We start from the raw sequence: 17,069 nt of genomic DNA, 5'->3' as shown, positions 1-17,069 counted from the left end.
GAATCAAATTTGTGGCATTCAAATAGAATTGTAGTGAAAATAATCAGTAGTATTTTATCACAGTGTTTTGTGAATGGCATGTTTCAAGTTCACAACTTTGATTTAAAACAGGCAGTTTTGCCGGGGACTTCGCTCAGTGGCATAAGCGCCTGCCTTGGAAGCACGCAGTCGTAAGTTGCATCCCGGTACCAAAAACAAAAACAAAAACAAAAACAAAAAAACGGCCAGTTTTGTGGATCACATACTTTGAGACAGAGTTAGGATCTTTTTCTTTGGAGAGGGGATGCTTGGCATCTCATAGAAGGAATAGTTTAGAAACACTCTTCAAAGAGCCATTGCACACAACTAATGGATAGAAAATAACTAGAGCAGTTATTTTAGAAAGGTAATTCTGCAAAGTGCCAGGAACTCTGAGAGAATAATGTATTAAGGGGGCTTCCTTCCAGAGTGGAAACTTGGAATAGGAGAAACCCATTAGTCGTTTACTAGGCCCAGAGACTGAAAATGGCATCTCTTATTCTTGCAGCTGGTTTCCATTAACAGAAAATTTTGTGTAGACTGACTATATAAAGTTTCTCCCTGTTGTTAGTATTTCACTTCCCCCTTTCCCCCCCCTTTAAAATCCAAATTTCTCCCTGTTGTTAGTATTTCACTTCCCCCCTTTCCCCCCTCTTTAAAATCCAAGTTAATGTTTAAATCTTTAACAGCTGGAGGGCAGTGCTAATGAGACATAGGTGATGAATTGCTTTTCAGACAGGCTGATAGTTGCTTTTGGGTCTGCTGGAGTACAAATTGCCTGCCTAATCCTAGCCAGTTCACAGTTGTGTGTGGATCAGCTGTAGACCATACATCACTGTGTGGGTGTTGCTTTCCCTTGAAAACAGTTTAAAGTCAGTGTGTCCTGGAAGAATGTCTGTAGCAGTGAAGTTTACATAATGAAAGAACATCTGATTTATTATCACATAGGGGTCTTTCTTTAAGGTGTCTTAAAAATTCTATGGTTGGTCTTTTCTGTTTTAGTTTACTATGAGTGATTATGTTGAAAACGAAATTATTGTTCCTTACTGGGAATGATTTAAGTCTTACTTTACACATTTAAGATACATTTAATACTTCAAATACAAAAATTTATTCAGAATTATAAATAGTTGAAGAGGGGTTCAGATAAAGAAATGAGAATTCATGTAGGTTGTGGGTAAAGTGTTTGGGAATAAAAATGAATATGTAATATAGACTAAACAATTTATTTGTATTCAATGCAGATCTTAAAATTAATACTCCTTTGGCCTCTTCGTGCTGTGTTATTGAGCTGCACAAGTGTATACAATGGTGTAATTTTTTCCGTTTGGCCCTTCTTTCCTTTTTTGCTGAGTAGTATCAGCCCTTTAGATTCATCTTTCTTCTTTCAGGTTTCTGGCACATAACTGCTGTTTCTTCTTTGCCCTCATATTGACAGATTGGTGCTAGTGGTAAATTTCCTTGCAAACTGTATAACAAAGACCTACCTTGTTCTTTTCACTGGAAATTCTGGAAAATCTTTCACTATTGGGTATCAGTTTGTCATTGTCTTTTCACAGACACATCTGACAAACAGGGAGAGCAGGTATTGTTACTTATTCTCTCTCTCTCTTTTTTTTTTTTTGGTCTTTTTGAGACAGGGTCTCCCCATGCCTTTCAAGCTGGCCTTGAATTTACTTCTTAGCCCAGGCTGGTCTCGAATTTGTAACAATGCTCTTGGAATACTGAGATTATATGTGTGTGCCACCATGCCCTGCTACTTATTCCCTTCTTTTGATAGTGGGGTAAACTGCTGGTATGTCACAAACTTAAGAAAAGAGCATAACTTTCACTTAAATTAATCTTGCATAATTTGAGGAGAAAAATTTAAGTTTTCCTTCCTGACACTAGTAATGAATATAGGAACAACGGCCATCAGTTGCATCTAATATTTTACTGGCCAGTAGTTGAATAATATTGAACACAAACACTTTTGGAGAGATATATAATTTAAAATACTTCTTTTTCCAAGAAGTTTTATTCAGTAGTTTCTTGTTATATATGGCTGATCCCTGGGACTAATCTGACTAGTCTGAGTGACATACTCTTTTCCAGTTCCAAACTCCTAAGAAAGCTAGCTTTGTCATGTCCAAATGGAAGCTGCTTTTTCCTGAGAAAGCAGGAGAATATTAACCCATTCATGCCTAAGATTGCAGTGGTTTTAATTCTTGCATGAAATTTGTAAATGTTTGTTTTGGAGTCTTTATGTTTGTTTGGTACCCGTAGTTGAATTTAGGGCCTTGTAATTGCCAGGCAGGCACTATACTGCTGAGCTAAATTCCTGGTCCTAGTTTTTTGTTGTTGTTTTGCTTTGCTTTGCTTTGTTTTGAAATTCATAAATGTTACACTGAAAAACTCAAGGAACAAGAATTCGAAGAGAAAATACGTTCTGTTTTGGATATTTCAGATGAACATTAGTCATAAAAGGACTTAGTAATGGTTGTGATTAGCTCTGCTGTCTTTTGGACTGATGGTTTTGTTGGGATCAAAGTGCTCTCTGTTTTAATGGTATATTTGATAAGAAAGGGGAGATATTTGGAAAATTATAATGTGACCATATAAGACAAAATAAGCTTTTGTGTTTTGATTGGAGAACATGGGAAGAGCTCAAAATAGTTACTCATTAGGCCATCATTCCCTCAATGGGGACACCTTATATCAGCTTCTCACTTCCTTTAAAAAAAAAAAAAGTGGTGAGATAGCCAGGTGCTAACTGTGGGTCTATGAATTAGCGAAACCAGGAAGAATAAATGGTAACTCTGGGTTTTGGCATTTATTTTTGATTGTATCAAGTTGGAAAAGATTGTATCAACTACATACTTATTATGTAGTTTAGGCTTGCTTTAGGTTTATAATCAACTTCTGGAAAGAGGTATGGGACATAGGGCATTGCTAATGTTGTCACTTTAAAAAAAAAAAAAAAACAGCATTGGCTGCTGCTTTATTATAAAAATGTCCATGTGAGGCTAAGTCTATTTTCTCTGCTAGTGAGGTGAAGGTGACCACTTCTGCATTATACTGAAATGATTTCACTGCCTTTTATGTATAGACTTCTCATTTACTTGCCTAAACTGTGTTTCTGTTGTTTTTGTGGCAGTGTTCTAGGACTCTTGGTGGAAGAAGTATCCAAAAGCCTTTATTTCCATTTTATATGATCCTGCAGTAGGAAGAGTTACATTTTATTTTAACACTCTCACTCTTCTCATTCAGATTTCACTGCCAAAACCATCTGTTGTACCTAGGGACTACAAAACTGCTTACAATAGCAAAACCAGGTCATTGATAATTTAAAATGTAAAGCATTTCTTGCCATGATAAAAATGTAAGAATGTACTATTAGTTCATATTTTTACATGCATGCTTTTCTAATTATATTCCAGTTTAACTGAAACAATTGGTGTTCTGAATGCTGGTTGTGTTAAAATAGTGAACGGTTGTGATTAAAATTTCCTTCTAGTTTATTTTCTCACTATGCTTTTTATTTGAGTTCCCTCCCTCCGTTCCCTGTTTGTTTGTTTGTTTGTTTGTGTAATTGGTACCAGGGATTGAACTCAGACCATGCCGTGCGCTTGCAGGGCAGGCGCTTATGCCACTGAGCTAAATCTCCAGCCCCTATTTATTTTTCTTTGGGACAGAGTCTTGTTAGGTAGTTTAGGCTGGCCTTGAACTCACTGGGTAACCCAGCTTGGCCTCAAACTGGCAGCCTCCTGCCTGAGCCTTCTGAGTGCTGGGATTATAGGTATGTACCACCATACCTGGCTCTAGTACCTCTTCTTTCTTTCTTTCCTTCCTTTTCTTTTCCTTTTTTTCTTTTTTGCTGCCCCATATTTCTGTACTTCCCCCCGACAGTGCAGCAACACCTGGTTAAAAAAAAAAAAAAAAGTTTCGTGCCCACTTTAGGAATGTGTGGATTTGTTTGAAATCTCTTAGTCCAAGTTCCCTTACTTCACAGGATACAATATCCATAGTTTTGTACCTGGCACAACTTTGTTGGGAAACAGAAATGGAGATTATTAGAACCTTTAGTACCAAGAAATTTTGAATAAAGAGAGTATTATTGTCTATGGTGTGTGCTGAAAACTTGGCATTTGGTGAATGTTCTGTTTCATATCCTAAGCCTGAAATTGCAGGGCTGCATTTTCCTCTGATGACAACTTCCTCTATTTTATCAATACCCTAATAGGGGAATGTGTTTCCCAAGTATTCAGATTTCTTTATAAAGGAATTTCTTTGTCTGGCATCTTTAGCCCATGTATTGTGAAAGTCTGTCAAAACACAGAAGCGCCTGTTTATGATGCTTCTTCCTACTGTTGGTTTCTAAAATTAATTCTTTCTAAGAAGTTATAATTGTCTATTGTTGAATTAAAGCCCTTCTGATTATATGACAAGTATCAACAAGTACTTTCTTCTGAATCTTTGCCAGTTTATAACATTCATTATTACTTAAAATTGATTATACGTTTAGTTTGAGTCTTTAAAATAATGAACTTCAGTTCTCGAATCTGCCTATTTCTTCAACTTTAGCATACTATATGTGTGTGAATATATATTTTACCCCAAATCTTTATGACATGATCATAGAAGAATGATTGTTAGACTTCATCATTAGATTTCTCAATAGAGTTTCTGGATTTGAGGCCCATGTTCATTGATTCTTAAGACATGACTTTGCCTTATTGTGTATCATTTTAAATCTTCTTGGGATGCATCTTACAATAGTAAATTTATGAACTCCTAAAGTAGTCCATTGATACACAGCCCTGGCAACATTGTTTCACTTGTTACACAAAGCATCATCTCATAGGTGCCAGTTGTCTCATTATCCATTGTTGTTTGTTTAGCTTTTAAAAAAAAGTTATTGCAAGTATATAATAAGAGAAACTTACTTGAGGATAGGTATAGTCATGTTATCCTGAACTTTTGCAACAAACTCTAGAGCCACACTAAGTGAAATGTTTTGCCTCAATTAAGAGTTCGGGTAGTTTCAGCTTTTATAATCAGGATAAGCTGATGTATGTTACTCTGAAAGCATTTTAGTGACCAAGTTTGAACTTGTGCTTGAACTGTTTTTTAGAATGTTGTTCTGCTGTACTTTTTTTTTACCTCATGGTGAGTATAAAAACACACATATTTACTATGTGTGCAGATAATTTTAGTGTCAATTTGGTTATATGAAAATTACTTTTCATCTTTGTATTCCAAAAAGAGAAAGAGTGCTGGTTTTAATATTCTACTTTCTTGAGAAGGTGAAAGTCAGCCTTGTAACAATTTTTAATAGCATTTACTTGTCAGGAGTGATAATTGTCTAACTCATCATGAACTTTAAAATATTGGACCTTGACTTAATTTTTGTTTGATTTTGCTGTATAATTGAGTGACCCCTGATAATTCACACAATCTCTGGTTTTTGTATTTTGGTCAATGAGACCTTTGAACCACATAATATTTTCATGTTCGTATTAGTTACAACATTTCTGATATTTATTGTGCTGTACATTTTAGGTAAAGAGTGAATAATCTGTGTTTTGGGAAAGTTGCTAAAAGAAAATATTTCACAGATAACTTGAATATTTTAATTTTTCTTTCAATTATTTATATGTTGTGCAGTTAATCCTATTGTTCATTCATTCATTCATTCATTCAGAGGCAGGGTCTCACTGTACAATTCAGGCTGACCGTGAACTCTCAGTGATCCTCATGCTTCAGCTTTCCAAGTACTGTGCACCACTATCCCAGCTTAATCTTCATTATTTAAAAAAAACTTGCTTGTAATTCACTTTTGCTGAAATTTTTCCTCATAAGCTAACTATTTAGATTTTGTACTGACCTATATACCATCTACTCCATTATAAACGTGCTTGGTAGGTTTAAATGATAATGCTGTGTGTGGTACTTGCCAGACTTTATTTTCTCCATTTTATAGGGTCTCGCTATGCGGTTTAGACTGGCCTTGAGCTCACTTTGTACCCCAAACTGCTCTAAAACTCACAACAATTCTCCTGCCTCAGTCTCCCAACTGCTAGGATTTACAAGCATGCACCACAACACTTGGCTCCAAACCTTTATTTTATTTTATTTTTACTAATGGAGTCCATGTAAAATACTTTTTAAATCTGGAAGTTTTTTTAAAATTAAGATATAGTATCTCCTATAGTTTTAAGGAGTCATAGATACTTTTATTGTTTTTGGAATAGTTGGAAAGGGTAGATGGGTGGATAATAATAACAAGGACCTCAACTTTGGCACTTCTTAGGAAGGAATTTGTAAAACAGTAAGTAGTTAATTATAAGAGATATTTTAACTTCCTTTTAAAAAGTTGTTTACCTAAAGATTCAGTGTCTACACATTTATAAAGTTATACATAATGAGCAAAGATTTTTTCCTTCAATTTTTTTCTGTTTTAAGATGGTATATAGTTTAAAAATGTAGGCCTGACTAGGAATGTAGTAATGCAAGCCTATAATTTTTTTGAATGCTAATAGACTTCCAAATTCTTTATTCATGATAATACAGTTTTTTGTTGTTGTTAGCTTTGTTCTGAAATAAGTCAGTCATGGAGAAGGATTAGCATTCTTTCTATTGAGGTTTTTGATTTATAATTTTAGCTTCAGAAATTGCAGATTTCTAGAGTTTGTAAGTGGAGATGAAATTAAAGAATCTATAATTAATATTGCTTTTGTTTGGATGTATTTATTTTTGTTTTTGTCCATTTTTTGTTTTTGGGTTGACTCTGGTTTTTATGTGGGTGAAGATTTATAATATTGCTTCTGTGTTTTAGTTTTAAATTTAGTTTAAAATTAGTTTAGTTATAGTTTTACATAATACTGGTTATTGTGTTCTTAGAATAGGAAAAAATTTTTCCATGTCACAGATTTCATTGCTCTATCCATAATAGTAAGTAAATAATATCTTAGGAGTTTTCAAAGTTTTACTCTTTTTGAATAAAAGAAAACTTTCCAGAGCTCACAAAATTAGTTGTTGTTTCTGAATAGTCTCTGTCTGTCTCTGTCTCTGTCTCTCTCTGTCTGTCTGTCTCTCTCTCAACACATACACACACACACTTCTTTGTATTCCAGATTCTCTTTTCTGAAAACTCAATGATATTGAGGACTTTTAACTATTTTTGTATTCTCAAGGCTATGTAAATTTCTGTTTACAAAGAAAAGAGTAGAATTTAAGTTTTCTAATTTTTTTATGATGAAAAACTGTGTATTTAGAATTAGGCAGCTGACCTCAGTTGAGATGATCCCAGTTATGTTGGCAATATTCAAAGCATCAGAATCAGGAGCCAGTTGCACTTAGGCCTTCCCTCCATCAGGCCTGATTAGGGCATTGCCCTTGGCCACATCATTGTCATAGAGCTGCTCCACAGCTTGTTTGATCTGGTGCTTGTTGACCTTGACAACATACGTGTGTGCGCGCGCGCAAGCTCATGCACTCTGTTGCCTCATAAAGCTAATTGCATTGATACAGTTTCATACTTAGAAAAACCCTGTAGTAATATGTTTGACTGAGGTTCATCTTACACGATCATAGTGCCATTATCAGTCCTTGGAAGCTAATGTTGATACCATGTATGTCATTCCTTCTAATTGGAATTCTGTAAAGAAGAGCTGTCCCTCCCATTTATTTAGTGATTTACATCAGTATCAAGTGTTTATTCTAAAGGTTCTGTTGCCTTATTATCGTTTTATTGTTCGATGAATTGTCCCAGATTTGACACTAGAACCATCTTCCTCTTGGCAGCTGTGTCCTCTTCTTTTAAATTCTGGTGAAAACTTTACATTAATAAAACCAAAACCAAGTCCAAAAAAACCTACATAATATAAACTCTCATTTTAACATTTTAAATGTACAGTAGTGTTAACTGTACACATATTGTCACTCAGTAGATCTTGCAAATTTTGTATCTTTGAAAACAAACTGACCTTCGAACACGTGCTCCTTCTTTCCCCTTCCTGCAGTTTTTTAGCAACTGCTGTCTACTCTGTTACGAAATTTAACTATTTAGGTGCCTCATTAAGTGAAATCCTACAGTACTTTTTTGACTGGCTTATTTCACGGAGGAATTTGTCCCCAAAGTTCATGTTTGTTTAGTCTGTGACAGGGTTTTTCTTTTTTTTCCTTCTCTTCTCTTTTCTTTCCTTTTTTTTTTTTAAAGACTAAGTAATGGGCCAGAGATTTAGCTCAGTGGCATAAGCACCTGCCTGGCAAGCGTGGGTCACAAGTTTGATCCCCGGTATTAAAAAAAAAAAAAAGTTGCCCTGGATATTCCTACATCATACCTGTTGATATGTATTGAAGCTGCTTCTAACTTCTTCATGGTTACTGTCTTACTTTTTTACTCGTCGCTGAGACAAAATACCTGAAGCCCAAAGTTGGGAAAGGAAAGGTTTATTTCTTATAGTTTTTGGAGGTTTCAGTCCATACTCAGTTGGCTCCAAGGCAGGCTGACATGGCTGGGCCGCAGTTTATGGCGGCTGCAAACAGCAAGGCAAAAACCAGCAAAAGAGCGAGACACACCTTCTTCTTGCCATTACATTACATCCTGGCTCCACCCCTATGTGGATGTAGCACTGACACCATCAATTCAAGCACTAGACAATGAACCAACCACAGATACACAATGTAAACTCATGAGGCCTGGGGAACACAGACATAAACCATGACAGTTACTTTATCTGCATAAAAATGAGGTAAGAGCAAATTTTCTGTAGTCATCACATTCAGTTCTGCAGTTGTGCTGTAATAAACATAGGGATGAAGGTATTGCTTTGAAATTTTGATTTCAGTTCTTTTGGCTGTATATTCAGAGGTTGGATTTTTAAAGTTTTTTGAGGAGCTTCAATTATTTTGAAAGCATTTCTTCAAGCAATATATTCTAGTTTCTTATGTTTCATTTTCTTTGTTCCTGGAATCAACTGTGCCTCCAAGGAATCCTGGTTCTTTCTAACAAAGAATAATTTTTGAAATTCTTATCTGGGGCTGGGGATTTAGCTCAGCAGCTTAAGCCTCTGTCTGGCAGGCGTGAGGTTGTGAGTTGGACCTCCAGTGGCCCCCCCCCATAAATAAAGTAAAAAATTCATATCTGGACCCAGTGCTAACATACAGTCATCTTGTTAATACTAAGGTGCTGATTATTGTTTTCCTGCTCAGATTCTAAATATAGTTAACTATAGCTGTCCTTGAAAAGAATGAGAGGAAAGGGGACAGTTTTTTTTTTTTTAAAGATTAATACTTTCTTAGGATTTATTTGGGACTTCAATACAGTAGGGACCTTCAGAAGTATCTTGTGAAGCAGTTGAGTATAATTGACCAACGTGGCGTTGGTGTTCATCATAATGCTGCGTTTAACTGGAAATGGCTCTTAATTGTACAGTTGGCTAGTAATTAAGATTTAAAGGGGCTGGGGGTTTAGCTCAGCGGCATAAGCGCCTGCCTTGCAAGCAGGCAGTCGTGAGTTTGATCCCCGGTACTGATAAAAAGAAAAAAAGACAAAAAAACAAAATGGGTAGTAATTCTTAGCTCTCATCTTATCTGGAAAAGGACATGGTGATTGCAGATGTTTAGTGTTGTGTGATTCCTTGCAAAAATATGATAAAACTACCTTGCATAACAAACATGCTTTAATTCTCTATACATACTGAAAATCAGTTGTGTATACTAAAATGTGATATGTCTTGAACTAGGTTAACAAGTTTTGAATGTAGCACGGCTATCTCTTGAACAGGTGCATAGTGTCCCATGACTTTCCTTACTGATCTAAAATATTTTTGTCTACTTGTCACTTCAGTGAGATTTGGCATAATGCAAAATTTATATGGATGTTTACTCTTTTTTAAAAAATACTGTTTTGATGGAGCTGTATTTTGTGCATGTTGCATAAAACAAAAAATACACTTGCCTAACTCTCCAACCATATGTCTCTTACGCATAAACTTTTAATAAACTGCTTGTTTTGTGTATTGCTGGAATATTGGAAGTAGAATGGTGTATTTTTAATATAACTTGAATTTACCTACTGAAACTTTATAGCCTTACCACTCCAGTTCACTTTGTGATAGGTGCTTGGTTGTCCTGCTGTCTTCTATTCCTTGAACGTGTCTAGTCAAATGAAGTTGCATAGCAGCAATTTTGGTAGAAGACTGGCTGCATTCCAAGATTTCATTGGGTAATCCTGTCTTGACTTTTAATGAGCTGATGAAATTGCTGCAAACTGAACATGATGTCTATAGAAACTTTGCCATTACCTTGTCTTTGTGCAGATAATGTTATGGCTAACCCACATCTATTTCCTATTGTAGCCTATATTCTCGGTCTGTGGTTTACAATATTTGGGAATCCTCAGGATGTTAAACCCATACCACAGCGTGATTGAAATAGCTGAAACCACTAGAGACTGTGGTTCAGATTTGGAATTAGATTTTAAAAATGACAGAAGCCTAATTTCAGTTTAACTAATTAAATAACTCTGAGGTAACATAGTCAAGCATACTTTTAAGAGTTGCCAGATTTAATTAACATTGGCTGAGCTTTTAAACATGAAGAGTAATCTTTTGGAATCACCTAAATTTGTTCATTTGTTCTGGGGTCAAAATGTACAAACCAGATTTACCATGATTTGTTTTATTTTAAAAATAAGGAGCTTAACACTGTATTTATAAACTTAACTGGTCCAAAACTGTTACTTGTTGGGTAAGAGAAATGCCATAGTGATTTTCTTCTTCCCTCTCTTTTTCTTTTTTTTGGTCTTTTTTGTTTTTATCGGTACCAGGGATCGAACTCACAACTGCCTGCTTGCAAGGCAGGCGCTTATGTTGCTGAGCTAAATCCCCAGCCCCACCTCCCTTTTTCTTAATTATGAAAATTTTCAGAGTTATAAGAAAACAGAGTAAAAATATCTTGAGCCACCCAACTTCAACTCTTACCAGCAGATGACCAAACTAAAATACAGTATGCTATTAGGGAATTACTGAGAGATGACCCAAGTAGATTCTCTTATAACTGTGGTCCTATTTCTGTTTTCGAATACTGTAAAAGAAATGGAAACATTAAGTCTGTGTTGTTGCTTTTAAAGTCTCAGCAAGTGTTTTGAAATATAAACTTGTAAATGTGACATAAGATTTTTTTTTCATTAGAGTTTTTATTGTGAAGTTATTTTAACTCATATGAGAAGTGAGTGTTCATTTCTGGGAAGACATTTAATTTTTGTGGCTTTATTGAGAGTCATGGAGTGTGAGCAAGCCTATAGGTGAAAAATATGAGAGTGGACAGTGAGCTGAACTAAAGTAGGAGCAGATTAATTTCACTGTAGGCTATATAGTCATCATTGTGAAATTAGAATCCTTTACAGTCAGGGGCTGGGGATTTAGCTCAGCGGCACCTGCCTTGCAAGCAGGCGAATTGATCCCCGGTACCCATAAAAATGAAAAAGACAAAAAAAAAAAAAAAAAAAAGAATCCTTTATAGTCCAGTATGTACTACTGACCAGATGTGGCTATGGAGTATTTAAAATATGAGTAATCTGAATTCATGTGTACTTTAAATACAGTACCGAAAGCTAGCGTTGAAAACAGACAAAAAAAAAAAAAAAAAAAAGACCTAACTTATGTGCACTAGGAATTGAATCTAGGAGCTTCACACAAAGCTACCTCTCCAGCCCTTTTTTATTTTGAGACAGAGTATGTTGGAACTTGAAATCTTTCTGCCTCAGCATCCTAGAATGCTAAGATTACAAACAAGATAATTTATTTAATTAATAAATTTTAATATTGATTATATATTGTAATAAAATGTTGGATATATTGAATAAAACATGCAGTATAATTAAAATTTTATCTGCTCTAAGAACCTTAAAATTGACACATTCTTGAATTATGTTTCTCTTGAATAGTATTGTTTTAGACCCATTTTATAAAAACTACAGTAGATGAGAGAGCAGGGACATAGGATGTTAAGGGAAATAGTGTAATTACAAAACCAGTGTTTAACAACTATTTGAAACACCTTAATTACATTAATTTGAAATAGACATGAGTTCATATATCTTACTTTAATGTACATTTCATTCCCCTAGACATCAAAAAGAAAAACTTGTTAGATTTTTTTCTTTTAAGTTTTAAATTTTTGTTTACTTGTTTGAGATGGAGTCCATGCTGGCCTGAAACACTCCAGGTAGCCCAGGCTAGCTTTGAACCTCAGGATCCTCCTGTTGCAACCTTGCAAGTGCTAGGATTACAGGTGTGCACTATCACACCCAGTTTTTTGTTTTACAGTGAGAATGAGAATAGCCAAAAGGAATTACTGTGCTAGTAGGTAAAAGAGTGAAATCTTTAGTTGTAGCTTTTTAGGAACTATGTTATAGTTTCTGGACACTGCCACTTTAATGATACTGAGACTTTCATTACCATTTATTGTTACTGTTTCACCAGCTGTTACTAAAGACCTTTACAAAATACCTTTTGCTTGCTTTCCTTCTTTCTAAAATCGTTGCATGTCCTCAGAGCATCATTAACACTGATGCAGACTCATTCTGTCAAGGAACTGGAGTGAATAAGTGTAATACTTCTGAGCAGTTCTTTATTAGCTGTTCTGAAATCCAAAATACTCTGAAGAACAAGCATTAGTTTTTAATTCAGCTAGTGGAAAAATTGGCCTGAAGCAGTGTTGTTACTATTTGTGCTCTTTACCCCACAAATACTAATGTACTTTGTTGGAGAAATAATGATGTATAGGGCCTGGGGATTTAGCTCAGCGGCATAAGCACCTGCCTTGCAAGCAGGTGGTTGTGAGTTCGATCCCTGGTACCAATAAAAGGATTAGAAATAATGATGTATTTGGTGGTAAAGTGCTGCCCTCAACTCTGGTTAGAGGTGTTACACCCATGCATGTTGTGCTGACCTTTATAAATTTCCAAAAACATGTAAGTTCTGAAGTAGAACTAGCTCCCATGCTTTATTAAGATAAGGGATTTTTGACTTCTGTTATCAATCTCACAGATACGATATTTATCCTTAGCACAATCTAGACATGGTGACAAAGGTAGCATTCCCAGAATAGTTTCGTTGCGTCATTTTCCTTAAAAGGATTTCAGAAGCCTCTGGTGTTCTTTTTCCCTAGAGGGAAGAATAACTTTCTTTTTGGTAATGCTTGTTTTACCTCTGAGCTATATTCCTAACCCCTTATACTAGAATTTAATATCTGCTTGAAGTAGATTATTTACCTTATGATGTCCCCATTGAGTCCCTGTGTTTTTCCTTTAGAGTATTTCTTTCATAATCACTGAAACATACTACTGCCTTTAACATATGTTATTTTTATTCTGGTAACCCCTTTTCTTTGTCATAATCCTGATTGTTTAGGAATTTCAGCTATCACTTTTAGAGATTTTTCCTAACTATCTGTAGGCCCCAGAGTATGTTACTATGATTTTAATATGAATATAGTTTATCTTCCTGACTACATTGTTGTTATACCATAGCTGTAATAGGGTTCTAAATTCTTAGCATTTATCTTGTCTTACAGTGATGACTCATTAAATGCATTTATTTATTTATTTTTAAATTTTATTTAAGGAGAAAAAGAAAAAAAGCAGAAAAAGGGTACTAGTTATACAGAATTTCAGAAAAAAAAATAAACAGTAGGAAATCACTAGTTAATGGATTACATATTGTCATCTTAGAAATATTTGTTCAAGTTACAAAATTAAAGCTTAATATAGTGGACATTCAAACAGTGAGACCGAACAGTTCTGTTCAATGATCCAACAAAACTCAGTAATATCATTGTCTATCTTATACACTTAAATATACATACAGTTATATTGTTTAGAGCACTTTCTTTTCCTCTCTTTTGTACAATGACTATTACACATTTTGGGTTTTATTGCTCCCACAGTTCTTATTACTTTTTTTGGAAGAGAGTAAAACCAAATGTGACATAACAGAACAGAGTGCGTCAAATCAAAAGTGTGGACATAATAGATAATGTAAAAACATAATATAAGGTGATCAATAGTGGTTACCATAATGCCTCCCGCTATCTCTAATAGAATTGCCTAAATCATCAGTTATAATAAAATTGAACAAAACAGTAAAGAACAAAACCAACAAAACCAAAATATTGGAGATATTACAGGTCTTCAAAAGTAGATAATAGTCAACCAGAATGGGTGTCATAATGAATCCCACTATCTTCACAGCTGTTTTCTATACTTTCGAACCTGGTACTATAAAGCAAAACAGAATAGAGGAACATCAGTCAAAACAAGATGGTGAGAGCAATACAGGGCTTCAAATCAAGTTAATAGTAAATCAAAGTGGGTTACTAAAATATATCCTGCCAATTTTTATTTATTTTTCCCTTAATTAAAAGGATAAAAATAAAATAAATAATAAAATGGAGGTTGAGATAAAAGAGGGCATAACAACAAAACAGCGCAGATCAAAACATAACCATTTAAGCAAAACAGTGTTTCACCACAAGATAATCCCGACATAAAAGTAGTTACTATATTGTCTCTTTCCTTGAAATCTTTGAGTATAACTTCATATACTGTAGCATCAAATATATCAAAACAATGTAAAACCATTCAAGAGAATAACAGTATTACAGGATATTTAGAATCAACTAACAGAAAATGAACAATGGTTTCTGTATAATCTCCTGGTCTATAAAAGTTTTTGTTTATACTATCACATATAATAAAATCCAATAAGATACAACATGCTAAGACGAATGGAGACAGAAGAGCAAAAGCTTGATGAGACGTCAAAACAAGATGATACTAAATCAGCATTACCTATTATGACATCGTTTTCTCCAAAGTAGCTGTTCCTATCATCCAGTCTTCTCTACCTCATTTCTGTTGAGCTCTTTTTCTGTCATTAGTTGTCAGTTTGTCTTCTTCATTTTGTTTTCTGCTCCATTCATTGTGGCCTCTCTGCCACTATTTCTGGATTCTTCGTATTTTTCTTTTTTAGAATATCCTGCAGTATTCTCTGTAGAGTTGAATTGGTGGTTGCATATTCCCCTAGTTCCTCTTTATCCTGGAAGCACTTTGTTTTTCCATCAATTTCCAGGGATAGTTGTGCAGGATATATCAGTCTTGGCCGGAGGTTATTATCTTTCAAAGCTTGAATTATTTCCCCCCACGCTCTTCGTGATTGATGGTTTGTGTCGAGAAGTCTGCTGTAACTCTGATGGGTGTTCCCTTGTAAGTGATCTGTTTCTTGTCTCTGACAGCTTTTAATATTCTGTTCTTATATTGGATTTCTGGTATTTTTATTATTATATGCCTGGGTGTAGCTCTGTTTGGGTTGTAGGTGGCTGGGGTCCTGAATGCTTCATACATCTGAGTATCTTTACCTTTTGCTAAATTAGGAAAATTCTCCTGGATTATTTCTGTTGAGTAGCTTTTGTAGTTCATTTGTTTGTGTCCCTACTTCTTCTTTTATGTTCTTAATTCTTAAGTTATAGATCCTCTTATCATCTTCTAGTCTTTGTATTATTGCTGTTTGTTTCTTTGTTATTTTTAAGAAGTTTTTCATTTCATGCTCCCATATTACAAATCTGGCCTCCAGTTCAGATAATCTATCCATAGTTTCTTTCAAGCTGTTATGCCAGTTTTTGATAGAGTTTTTAGTTTCCTGGTAATCTCTTTGAACCTGCTTCACGTATTCTATACTTTCTCTGTTTTCTCCATCAAACAATTCTCCCCTCTTTTTGTGTTCTTCCATTCCAACATCTGTTTTTTCTTGGGTGGTGCTTAGCATTTCTCTAACTATTCTGCTTATGTCTAGCTTCAGGTCATTAATAACTTCATTCCTGAACTCATCTACGAGGCTCTAGAGATAGCGCTTTACAGTCTGTTAGTGCAGTGTCCGCTATTGTCTGTTTCTCAGGATTGGGGGCTGAGGGGCCTTTCTTGTTGCTCCTTCTTCCCATATTCTTTGTTCCTTATATATGCAAGCGTATACAGGAGGCCCAGCTTCCTTCTCTGTTGGCCACAGTCTGATTGAATTGTGCTGGCTAGGTGTTCCCGCCCACCGCAGAGCACCAGGGAGTTATGGACCAGGCAGCCTGTGCGGGGCCCGCCCCTCCATGTCACCTTCAGGTGCTGGGACTTGGGCTGTGCTCGCCTATTGTGTCTCAGCCAGCAGTGTCATGTAGGCTAGGCACTGCTCACCAGTCCCGCTTGAGAAGGGGATATGTGACTGAAGTCACTACGGCGCCCTGTTCCCGCAAGTCTGCCCGGTCCCAGAATGTCCTCTGTTGGAGTCTCCTAGACCGTGGAAGAGTCCCAGTTTTCCCTCACTCACCGAAGGTGGATGCACGGCTCCCCACCTGTCCTGCTCTCAACTCCGTTTACCGATTCCCATTCTCAGAGCTTTTGTGCATCTGTCTCCCTGCTGAGCCAATTCAGACGCAGCCGCGGCGGCAGGAAACCTAAATCGCGGTTTCCAATGGCGCGGGCTCCAGCTTCCACCCTGAGGCTTTATCTGTTCCTGTTATAGCACCAGGATTGCATTCCCAGTTGGTTTCTCTCAGCCCAGTTCGTTCTTGGGTCAGCAGGGCATATCTCCTCTCTTGCTTAGGATTCCTCACTCCGCACCATTCCTGGATTCTAAGCTGGGTCTTTCAGAGAGCCTCCGTAGCTGCTGCTATCTGTCTGCCATGTTCTCCCGGAAGTCTAAATGCATTTATTAATGTTGTTTGATTTGAGGGAAGATGGACTTGGTGTCTAGTAAAGCAACAGAAGTGAACTGATCCAATGGTCAAAAGCAGACAATAAAAATGGGGTTAGAAAATGTGAATAGAGATGCAGGCCTGTGATTTTTCACTGCTTGTCAGGATGTAGAAAACTAGTGATTTTATTCTTTAGTTTAAGGGTGTTTGATTGGTTTAGTCTTTTATTTCCACATATTCTTTTGTGTTTACATGCTGAGTTTTATTTTCAAGTGCTACATTTTAATAAATTTAGAGACTAAAAAGCATTTTATTAAAATAATTTT

At 35.8% G+C, this 17,069-nt stretch overlaps 1 protein-coding gene across 3 annotated transcripts in view; it reads left to right on the top strand.

Moving 5' to 3' along the window:
- The window catches only part of Lrp6 (LDL receptor related protein 6), a 147,715-nt gene that overhangs the window by 82,002 nt on the left and 48,644 nt on the right, over window positions 1–17,069 (top strand). The gene's annotated exons all lie outside the window — the stretch shown is intronic.

This window comes from Cavia porcellus, unplaced genomic scaffold (assembly GCF_034190915.1).
Source record: "Cavia porcellus strain 051 isolate PalLab524CR breed Dunkin Hartley unplaced genomic scaffold, mCavPor4.1 scaffold_27, whole genome shotgun sequence".
In the NCBI taxonomy this organism is placed as follows: Eukaryota; Metazoa; Chordata; class Mammalia; order Rodentia; family Caviidae; genus Cavia; species Cavia porcellus.
The sequence above is the reverse complement of the archived record's forward strand: the minus strand, read 5'-3'. Positions and strand labels throughout refer to the sequence as shown.